The sequence below is a fragment of the Triplophysa dalaica genome, chromosome 17 (assembly GCF_015846415.1).
Source record: "Triplophysa dalaica isolate WHDGS20190420 chromosome 17, ASM1584641v1, whole genome shotgun sequence".
NCBI classification, from domain to species: Eukaryota; Metazoa; Chordata; class Actinopteri; order Cypriniformes; family Nemacheilidae; genus Triplophysa; species Triplophysa dalaica.
Window position 1 is genome coordinate 8,288,924 of NC_079558.1, and position 11,702 is coordinate 8,300,625.

Here is an 11,702-nt window from a genome sequence, read left to right on the forward strand (position 1 = left end):
TAATTAGACCTGTCAAGTTAAAACACAACCAAACGTAAAGCATAGCTACACTTGTTTTTATTTTTTATGAATTTAGAAACAGATTTATGCTCTAGAAAGTATATAAAATAATAAAGCTTTATAAGCAAATAGATTTCTTCACATCTTCACAGGGACCATGATCATAATAATTCAATCAATTTATTGTGAATTTATCATTTTTCCTCCCCGTTCCAATTTTATTGTGATTAGACTGTGTGATTGTACGGTTAACTTGATTCAGCATAACGTACATTTATTCATTTAGGAGACTCTCTCATCCAAAGCGATTTGCAGTTCAGGGAGAAATAAAACAATATTTCATACAGCAGCAATATACAATAGGTGCTAATACCTAGTTACTAGTTTCCACAAATGACGACCTATGTTATTTGGAGAGTAGAGCGGCGTTTTAGTTTAAGTGGTTTTGTGCTCACGCCTAGAAGGAACAGTTGATCTAACTTGAGAGTTGAAAAACTTCTGTTAATGCGATAACAACCACTGTTTCAGTTGTTCAATCAGAACATTAGGACCCAGGGCCAGGCAGATAAAAAGCAAGAAGCTGTAAGCATTATAAGCCTTCATGTGATGTTTGCAATATTTTATGCTCTGTTAAATTAGTTTTTGGTGGTTTAATGCTGTTCAGGTTTTTGTTAATGATGAAGACATATGCAAAAGCACTTTTTACATGTTTTGTATGTTTTAAGTTAAAAAATCAAAGAGGTTTATTTTAGTTAGTTTTATTTTTGACAGATTTTATATTGTATATATTTTAAATTAAAATATTTAAGTTACATGGTGTAGGGAGGCACGGTGGCTTAGTGGTCAGCGCGTTCGCCTCACACCTCCAGGGTTGGGGGTTTGATTCCCGCTTCCGACTTGTGTGTGTGGAGTTTGCATGTTCTCCCCGTGCCTCGGGGGTTTCCTCCGGGTACTCTGGTTTCCTCCCCTGGTCCAAAGACATGCATGGTAGGTTGATTGGCATCTCTGGAAAAAATTGTCCGTAGGGTGTGAGTGAATGAGTGAGTGTGTGTGCCCTGCGATGGGTTGGCACTCCATCCAGGGTGTATCCTGCCTTGATGCCCGATGACTCCTGAGATAGGCACAGGCTCCCCGTGACCCGAGGTAGTTCGGATAAGCGGTAGAAAATGGAATGGAAAGTTACATGGCTGAAAAGACAGGAATAATTTTGTTTGTTGCAAGAATGCACTTTCCTATAAAGTTGAGTCGTGACTTATGAGAAGGCTAAAGAGGATATTCTAACTAGTAATGTAACTGTAATATAACTAGAAATGCACTGTAATTTATTACTTTTGAAAGGATTGATCATTAATTTAATTACTTTTCCAGAGTATTTTGCCCAAAACTGTACACAGGTGGGACAAAAATACTTTTTTTCTATTAACTACTAATATCCTATCCTAAATGTAAAAGAACCCTTACAATCTCATCAAATATCATTGGATCGTTCAAATTATTTTTCAGATTTACGATGGGACAAACATATTAAAAGTGATAATTCAAATGTCACGTATACCACAGGTGGGCCAAACGTTATTACATAGAAAAAAACAATATTCTCTTCTTTAACAAAATAAATATTGACCAACTTAACATCACAGGAAAGCTCTCGGATTGAGGTTTTCAAATTCTCTTTCCGTTTTGTGACAGGTGAAATGTAGTGAGAGTTACTTTAGAAAATGTTACAGACTCACAGGCGGGCTAAAGTGTTTTAACATCACAATGACCCTAATATCCTACACAAACCCTAAAAAAATCTCGAAAAACTTGTTTTCACATTTGTTGTCCATTTGCAATAGGGCAAACAGAGAAGTCACGTGCAGACCATTGAACAAAATGGATGTTCTTAGTTTTTCTCCGTTAACACTCAATCATCAGTAACGGTATGTTAGCTCAAGGCTATTTCGAAAATAATAGATTGTGTCAGAATCTACACTGGCTGGGTTATGACAGCCAAGAACATATCATAGACACAAGCTGCAAAGCAAGGTATGGCGAGCAGTGGAGCGGTTGAGATAAGTGAAAATAGCTCTCAATCTGTACCCGTAACAGCACCCCCAGGGTTTGCTGACTAACAGGTTGCTTATTTCTGTTAGGCATTAGCCAGCACTTTCAGCTTTGATCTAATGTCTCTGGTTCCCGGTATACATTCAACGATGGTGGCTGGAGCCTCTTTTTCCATACTCCATAAAATAGAATCACAGATAACAAGGTTGCTTGTAGTCTCAGCATCAGACGTCACGCTCACGAACCGTTGGCTAAACGTCTTATGCATAAGGCACACTTTTCTCCAAGCACGTTGGAAGTCGTCATCTTATTGGTTGCATTCCCCAGGATTTACGGGAGATGTGCGTCTGTCTGAAAACAACTCGAAGATGTCTGATCTAACAGTAAGCTGTCTTGTTTGCAAGGGTTGCTATAAGAATTCATCACGATCATCTTAAAAGTATGCAAGGTTCACGGCATAAACATATTATCATATTGTTGCTGTTGACTTTTGACACATTTGTAAATGTACAACACTCTGTTACTGCAGGGACATCTCCACGCCTCGAGACATGATGTGGCACAAAACGAAACATGATTGGCTACTTTACCTGTCAGTCATATGGCCTCTTGGGTTGGGGTTAATTTTGGGGCAGGATCTGTTTTACCTGACTGCCACATTTCTACCCCCCTTTAAACGTATACATGGATGCAATATAGCCAGAAACAATTAGTCTGTTGCATGCAAAAAAGCAACACTGTTTGTCTCATGAAGAATTTATTCATATATACAAAGACATGCTAAAATTTCAAGGCCACACACAACTACATTTGACATATGACAGGATAATATTTCAAGGGAGTTAAAAAGCACTTAATCTTATTATAATGCCAATAACTATTTTAGTTTGATAATGAACAGGCTATCAAGTTGCTGCAATGCTGGAATATTTTGTGTGCACCAGGGCAATCGCTTGAGCTTTTACTTACAACGGTAGAAACAACTTAATAACTCCAGGATGATTGACGGTTAAACAGACATGACTATGAGTATGTCATTTGATGGGAATACTGCACACTTGAACTAAAAACAGAACATTTTGCTTTTGCAAAATAAAGAAAAGGCACTGGATGAGCTCTGTCATTTTATCTCATCTCCTTTCCTTGAACTTATGCTGCGCCTCACAAACTGAACCAAACTCAGCAGAATGTTTTCACCCTTTTTCCCTTTCGTTTTTTAAATGGTTACTTGTCAAATATTCTGCATATTACCCGAATACATAGCCAAAAATCGTTGATGTATTTCTGATATGTGTGAAAGCTTTCTGACACTTGCATTATATATTGAATGGGACTTGTCATGATGGACTCTTCAGAGAGACATATTTGTGATGTTGAACAAGTTTTATTTTATGCTGCAAAGAGATTAAAAAGACCTGATGAAATAAGGTTAACGGATGCTTAATATGTCTAATATGTTATACACAGCAGCCTCCACCAGCACACGTTCATGCACAAAAAGCCTATGTACTTTAACTGGAACTGTATCTGACAGGAGAAATCCCATCTGTGAGATACAGTTCCCCCTGCAATAGCTGGCAGAATTTACCCTTGATGGGCTTCACTTTCAAGTGGGCCCAAACAATATCCCAACTGGTCCAGTGGTTAGTGCTTTGGGTTAGACATGGGCAGGCTGGTGGTTTGAAACCCTGGTCCCCTTTTTTCTCATTGAACACAGGAGAATCTCATCTGGCAGCAACATTCTTAGTTGTCATGGATGCACATATAGTCAAAATCCATAAGTTTGATGCCTGCACACAAATGACACTATATGTCTCATGAAGCATTTATTCATATTAACATAGGCATGCTAAAAAAGTTTCTGTCAAATAATATTCCCCTATATTGATTGAGAATTACAGAGAGCTGGGCCTCAGTTCCACAAAGCCAATGCATTAACCACTGGACACCAGGACCTTTTGTCTTCGAGGCAGTTTGAATTTGAAGCCTTTGAAGCTAATTTTTGCCAATTAAAACAGATGGAATATAATCTGATGGGTGAGAAACTTGGTGTCGGATACCGTTCCCTCTGTGTTTCATTAGACAGAAAGACCATACTTGTCTCACAATAACACTTTTTATTTTTTATACCACAAGTGGGTAGAGTTTCAGCCTGATATCACCAAACCTTCTATCACAGGAGGAGAACTTATCCTGACAACAAAGAATTTTGCTTTCAGATGAGATTCCCCTGTATCGAAAGAAAAAGATGCAATCCGACATCCTGCAAGCCACAAACCCAATGCAATAACCCCTGGACCACTGGGCCTTTAGAATACGAAGCTGTTGTAGCCTAAAATCTGCCAATTAAAGCAGAGGGAATGTTATCTGACAACAGAGAAACGTACCTTTCCCCTTGTGTTCCATTGGAGAGAATGATCATACTTGTCTCACATTAACACTGTTGACTTTTAACACCACAACAACAAGGTTCTCAGAGTTTAGTTCTAATATTGCTTAATTTTCCATCAAAGCAGAGAGCTGGGCCTCGGTCAAAAAACCTGAACCCCACAAAGCCAATGCATGTTGCCTTTTCTTTAGGGTCAGCTTGAACGTGTAGCCTTTGAAGGCTGAAATTTGGCAGTGAAAGTAATCAAATGTGAAGAAATGCTCCATTAGATATACAATGTGGCTTGAGTGCATGCATCAAACTACTTGTCTTTGACCATATGTGTATCAATGCATATGTTTTAAATGGTTGCTTGTGTACGCAAGCAACAAAATATCATTAAATATGTGCATTTATGCATGTTTTTTTTATCACATTTTTATAATTAAAAAGGTTTCTCATATTGGCTGCTGTCACTTAGTCCGCTTTGATAAAGTGTCTTCTGCATTAGGATAATAAATATATTGACATTGTTCTGAAGTCTTAGGTCATCACAAACAACACACTTTTCTCTATTGTTTCATCTACTAGTGTACAAGACACTTTCAGTTGAATTGTAAATGTAAGGGTAATTTGTTCTGTACACATGCTTAAGATCTGAATTATCCCAAGGCTGCTATAGAGATCTACCTGCTGCTCTTTTACTGCAAAGCCCTGCTACCACCAACGCAGCACTTTAAGATAATTTTGCTCGTGTAACAGATGAGCAACAGTTTATTTGTATTAACGATACTCGGACATGTTGCAAATTAATCTTATAAACTCATATTGTGCAAAGGAGCTTGTGATACATGCAGCTCGGCCATTTCCTTGTGCCAGAGATAGTTTGGAATTTGCAGGGTTAGAGTTCTCTGCACATAAGAGACTTTGTGATGCGCACGCCTCAGGCTTTTCCTCGCCTCACAGGTAGTTTGCAATGTGCGGGATTTGAGTTTTCAAAAATGTATTCGTTGCAAGCAGCTTTACAACAACAAAAAATGCAGAACACAATTTTAATTGAAGGTAGGTGGTTGTCAATTGCGTTGCCAACTCAAAACAAAGTTGATAAACTATAATCTAATAGCATGTGCATAAAAGGCCATCTTCATGCCTCAGCAATGTCACTCAAGGGAAACTCTAGCTTCCATTATAACACCACCTAGTCATTACGTCAGATGAACTGCTAGAAAAGCCTTGTTAACAGAGTTCAAGCTACACAAGTCAGAAGCTAAAAGGCTTTCCTCATTTTAACTTTACGTTTAAGTCAAGCAAGAATTTACAGTTTGTGTAAAGTTAACCTCACAACCAAAGTCAAGTGCTTCTACACCCTTAATGGTAAAGGGATGTTATTTTTGGATAGGTACAGGCTCTTTTTGTACCTACCATGCATTTCCTAGAAAAAGGCAGCAAAAGTCTTTTAACAAGAATTCATCCAAATTGCCGCTTAAGGTAGAAGGGCTTTGAGTGACAAACGTGTACATGAAGAGATATTTTTTAAAGACGACCACTTATAGACCATGTATAAATCAATTGAGAGTTTTTATTCATCACTTGATCTCATAGCCATTTCTAATTACAGTTGACCGAAGCCAAATTCCTTCACATTGAGGGGCCCAACAGATGCTTGCTCCCACCGTAGATCTATGGAGATCATACAAGTAGTGAGGAACTGCAGAGACTATAATCTGAATAATTTGTAGTTAGTCCATGTGTTAACCCATACCTCCAAGAACCTGACCGCCTGCACTACTGCTGCTACAGGTTGAGTCACAGCAGCCACACACCTGATCAGATTCATCCGCAGACACCCACCTGCCAAACAAAAACACATCCTCAATGATAAACGTCACCCAACTGACCCAGTGAAACTATTTGGGGGCAACGTACCCATTAGGGGAGAAAGAGCAAGCCTTCTGCTCAGGATTTGTTGGAGTGGCTACAGGAACCACCTTTAAAATGCATGTGATGTAGACCTGCAAAGACAACAAGGTTCAGGTTTAATTCCCAATTCTAATTTACGCAAAACAAAAAGCAAATACATACCAGCCCACTGTTCACTTCGTGGAACCTGAAAGCCTCCAGTTGAAACTGCAGCTTATCAATTTGAGTTCGAGGAAGGTAGCGGGAGCTGGAGCCAGTGATTTTGGCATCAACTAGGCACCTGGTGAAGAAACAAGTTGAACACCCTGCAATATTTCTAGGATAGTCTGGGTAAACGGCCACATTTTACCCATTATTCTCAATGAATGAGTATCTGGGGGCAGAGTTTACATCAGGGGACACTGTGGCTACGCAACTGTCCACAAACACACGGACAGGTACATGATTGAACGTCTTTACAGAGGCCTCAACATTCACAATGTCACCCAGGAAGTACTGGTTTGAAGGTCTCTCAAACTGCCACTCATCTGTTTCAAGGGAAAAAAAAATAGATAAGCTCTACAAAGTTAAGTTGAAACTACATTAAAAACTAAATCTGTATAATACGAACCAGTCATAAGCTTAAGGGAGAAGACGAACCGCTCTTCTGCAACTTTAATAGCTGCATATGGTACCCAAGTGGGCAACAGGACATTGCTACTCAAATTATGCATTCTGTAGATTATAGAAACATTGGTCACCGCAAACTGCAAAACATTTTACTACACGCACGAGTATACAGCCATCTTGACCTCCGAACCTTACCTTGGATAGTGACACTCAATACTGACCACAGCACCATTACTCCTGATAATAGGAACATCATTTGAAACCTCTTGTGGAGTATAGACCAGGCTGAAGGTATAAACAAGCGCATCTTCGGTCACCTAAAGGAAAATGCTAGTTATATTATTCAGAACTAAAAACTTTTGGTAAGAGGATCGGTCTCCTCACCGTTAACATGCTGCCACATCCGTGCAATTCTGATTCAAAGAGGAGCACTTGAGCATTATTGTCCTGCCCTATTGGTCCACAGCTTCCCAGTGCAAAACCAGAAGCCAGTAGTGTTCCAGTACCGAAGAAGTCCTCCATCACTTCCACATACACTGAATTTTCACCGCACTGAGCCCCTACACTATTGGGAGAAATAGGGTACCGCAGCTCAAAAGGAAACTCTGGCTCTACCGGTTCTTCTGCCAGTCTTGGAAAGGTCCACGCCAGTTTTTCCATCGAACCCTGCAAAAGTTGTTTAGACTGAACACCAACAGGATCTTGACCGGGCCATCCACCAACCACACCAGGAGTCTGCATTGAAAACTGAGAAGGAAATATCTGTGGCACAACCATTGGGTTGTTGGTTTGGGGATACGGAGACATCCTGGTTTCACTCTGCAGTGGAACTTGCATGTGTGACCGAGGCCTAAATGTACGAGGTTTCGGAGTTTGAGCTGATCTTCCTCGCCATTGTGCATCAGACAAGGCAAATGCAAGCGCAAAGCCAAATCCCACTTGCCACAGCCCCATCATTGCTAAACTTCAGTGTCCGTGAAGCATTATGAGCCCAGCATCAAAATGTATACATCTGGAAATCAGGATGGCTCCGCCCCTGGTGATTTGCGTAATGCTTCTCTAGACTTGTTCATTTACCTAATCAGCTTGCAACAGGTGGTTGTTGTTGGACATTTATTACGCAGATGGAAATCATGATGTTAGTACTTTGTATTAAGAGCTACTCTTGCTTATTTTAATTAGGCCTAGTCCACACATCCGCCAGTATTTTTATAAACGGAGGCTCAACGAAAAGGCATACTTCATTACTATGTAGTTGGAAAAAAGCAGTAGGCGAACGAATAGTGCTAATCATCTGTATTCACTAAATAGTAGGCGAGAAGTTCCCAGGTTGTGGACTACTTGGAGATAGATTTGGAAGTGCGTTTAATAATGTTGCAAACAGTACTTGAACAGAGTAGTATGTAAGAATGATCAGGATTCATAAATGAGTAGGCGAGCAATTTGCAGATGGCTTACTGGTTATGCCCATATTCTGAAGCAGTCAGCGGCGGATACTTGAGATATTTCTATTTCCCATGAGCCCACGAGACAGAATACCACGCACAGCCCAAAAACAGTCTCGGCCGACTTTCATGTACAATTAAACATGTTGTTAATTATTGTAAAGCTAATGTTACATTAACATGAACCTTGCTTTGTTCTTAAATTGACCGTATTTGTATTGTGTCTTCTTTTCAATTAATTTAATTGAATTTAAGTTAAAACACAACCAACCGAAAAGCATAGCTGCACTTGTTTTTGTGTTTCTTGTACTTTTTATGAATTCAGACACATAGCCAAACACATTAATACTCTAGAAAGTGTATAAAATAATAAAGCTTTAAAAGCGAACAGATTTCTTCACTGCTTAACAGGGACCCTGATCATAACAGTTCACACTATTTTTGTTGTGAATTTTTCTTATTCCCTTCCCATTCCAATTCAGAATCAGAAGAGCTTTATTGCCAAGTGTGCTTGCACACACAAGGAATTTTCTTTGGTGTTGGAAGCTACTAGTACAAACATTCTACACAGGTAACAGTTCAAGAAGATTTTTTGCGTGTGTGGAGTCAATGATGATTCTTCTTAACCTGTTTTTCACTATGGAATCTTACAGGTCCTGAAGTGTGGGCAAAGGAGCACCAATAATCTTCTCAGTACTTCCGTTGTAGTCTTCGTAGGTCTGATTTGGTGGACCTGATTCATAGGTCTGATTTGGTGTAATTGTATTGTGACAGTTTGAACGAATCGTGTGGTTGTATGTTAAACTTGATTCAGCATGACCTAAATTTACATTTAGCAGACGCTTTCATCCAAACCCAGAGGGTTCAGGGAGCAATAAAGTGATACGTCATACAGCCGCAAAAAACAATAGGTGATAATACGAAGTTACTAATTTCAACAAATGACGACCTTCATTATACGAAGGTCACAATGAGCAAAGTCGTGTGGGAAAATGATAACAAAATTACCTTAAGGATATACATCAGCATATTAAACATCATTTTGCTTTCATTTAATTGTATAGAGGCATCATGTGTTTCCAGTTTATTCCTGTACTCCACCGCAAAAAGTGATCTCACCCAAGACGCAAGGCACAACACGCTCACTCTCACCCAGGTCAGATCCGGCTCCCCTCCTACACCTCTGTCTCTCTCTGTGAGCCTCTGGAACTGTCAGTCACCTGTGAACAAGACTGACTTCCTCCAAGTTTGACTTTCACAGGTGATACTGAGACATGGATTCGTCCTGAAGACTCACACCGGCTGCTCTCTCCACAAAATACTCCTTCTCCCACTCTCCTCGCCAAACTGGAAGATGAGGAGTCTAAGTTTGCTTTTCAACAATAATTGGAAATATTCCACACTATCTTCCTATGCAACAACTATTCATTTGAAAACCACGCTGTTAATATCACTTCTTCACGTGCCTCGCCACCGCCGGTACTCACAGATCAGGAAACCAGCTTGATCTCATCTACACCCATAACTGCACCACAGATAACAATAAAGTCACACCTTCTCACATTTCTGACCACTTCTTCATCCATTTCAACATGCTCCATTCTATAGATCACAGAAGCACTGGGCTAGCCAAGGAGGAATCTAAATCCGAGGTTTGGTTCAGGGTTCGTTACATGTAATCATGCATAATTTATAGTAAATTCTATAGTACATACATGTAACATGTGTAACAAGGGCACCGTAAAATAAAGTGTTACCGAATATTTCAGAAATCTGCAAGTTAGGAGCTACATTTGGCTTTAAGATACTAAATCAAACCAAAGCTTAAAGCTTTGCAGCACTTATTCCATAGAAATTTAAGAAAGGAACAATTCCTTACAGGCCTGTGGTTACCATGCATACTACAAGGCCTGTTATATTTCAAGACATTTGTCAAGTTTTAATCCTTAAATCCTTTGAGTTTGGACTACGGTATGTGATATGGTCAACAAACATCTTGAAGTAACACATCTTAACAATGTCTTGAGGTCTGGTAACTGTGGCATTAGCAGAATAATTGACATGGTTCCGTCGCCAGTAATTCCTTTATAACAAACTCACATAACACAGAGTCATAATGTAATTTAAAGAATGACATTTTTACATAAATGTTTAAAGGTGCATACAGTATATGTTATGTTTACGTCCAACAGAATAATTCTAGCATTATTTACCAATGTAGTATTTACTAATTTCGCTAAAAACAACTGGATAATTTAAACTTTGTGATAATAATGTTTGTTCCAAAATACTTGTTCAAATGCAAGAAACTAGTTTATAAGATATTAAAAACATAAATTTTGACAAACCGGCTGTCAGTCTGTGTGTTAGTGTTGTGGGGATTTTTCAACGATTTCAGTGCAGTTTACATAGTTAAGTTTAGTAGGTGGTAGTTCAACCAATTCAGTCCAAAAGTCTGCTTAACTGTTTGGTCGTTGTTCTTGTTGATTGCAATGGCGAAAACCCTTCCTAAATCATTCATTTTCAGTATGTCTGTAAATGACGCGACTCAGCGCTGCCCTCTGACGGTCTGGCACTCTTTTCAGGAAACACTTCAGCACGTTCGAAGTCATCATCGAATTGGTTGAGTTTCACAAGTTTAATGGGATACGTGCGGGACGCATTTTTTAAGGGTCCGCCTGGAAACAACACTTAGCCATCTGATCTAACAACTAAGCTGTCCTGTTTACATTGGTTGCTATAAGAATTCATTACAATCAACTAAATGCTTAATACTTAAAAGTATGCGCTTCAGGGCATAAACGTATAATTATTTAGTTACTGTTCATTTTTGACACGTTCTTGAATGTACACCAGTCTGTTACTGCAGGGAATTTTTCCCACTTCTAAACACTAAATGCACAAAACTAAACATGGTTGGTTGCTTTACCTATCAGTCATATGGTCTTAAGTTCCAGACCTTCCCTCTTTTTTTTCTCATTGAACACAAGTCCAAGTTCAAGTTGTCATGGATGCACATATAGTAAAAAACATATTTTTTAATGCATACACACAAGCAACACTGTTTGTCTCATCAAGCACTTATTAATATTTACACCTACATAGTAAGATGTCAAGGCCACACACAATATATGTTATACATTTACATTTATGTAAATGTCTAACAATGTTGATGACCTTGGTATTGTTAGTATTATGCTCTAATCACTGAGCCACATGAAAGTTATATACACATGACAGGATAATACTTAGAAGGGGTAGGGGGTCATTTTGGAGTAGGATCAGTTTGATGCTTGCACAAAGGCAACACAGTT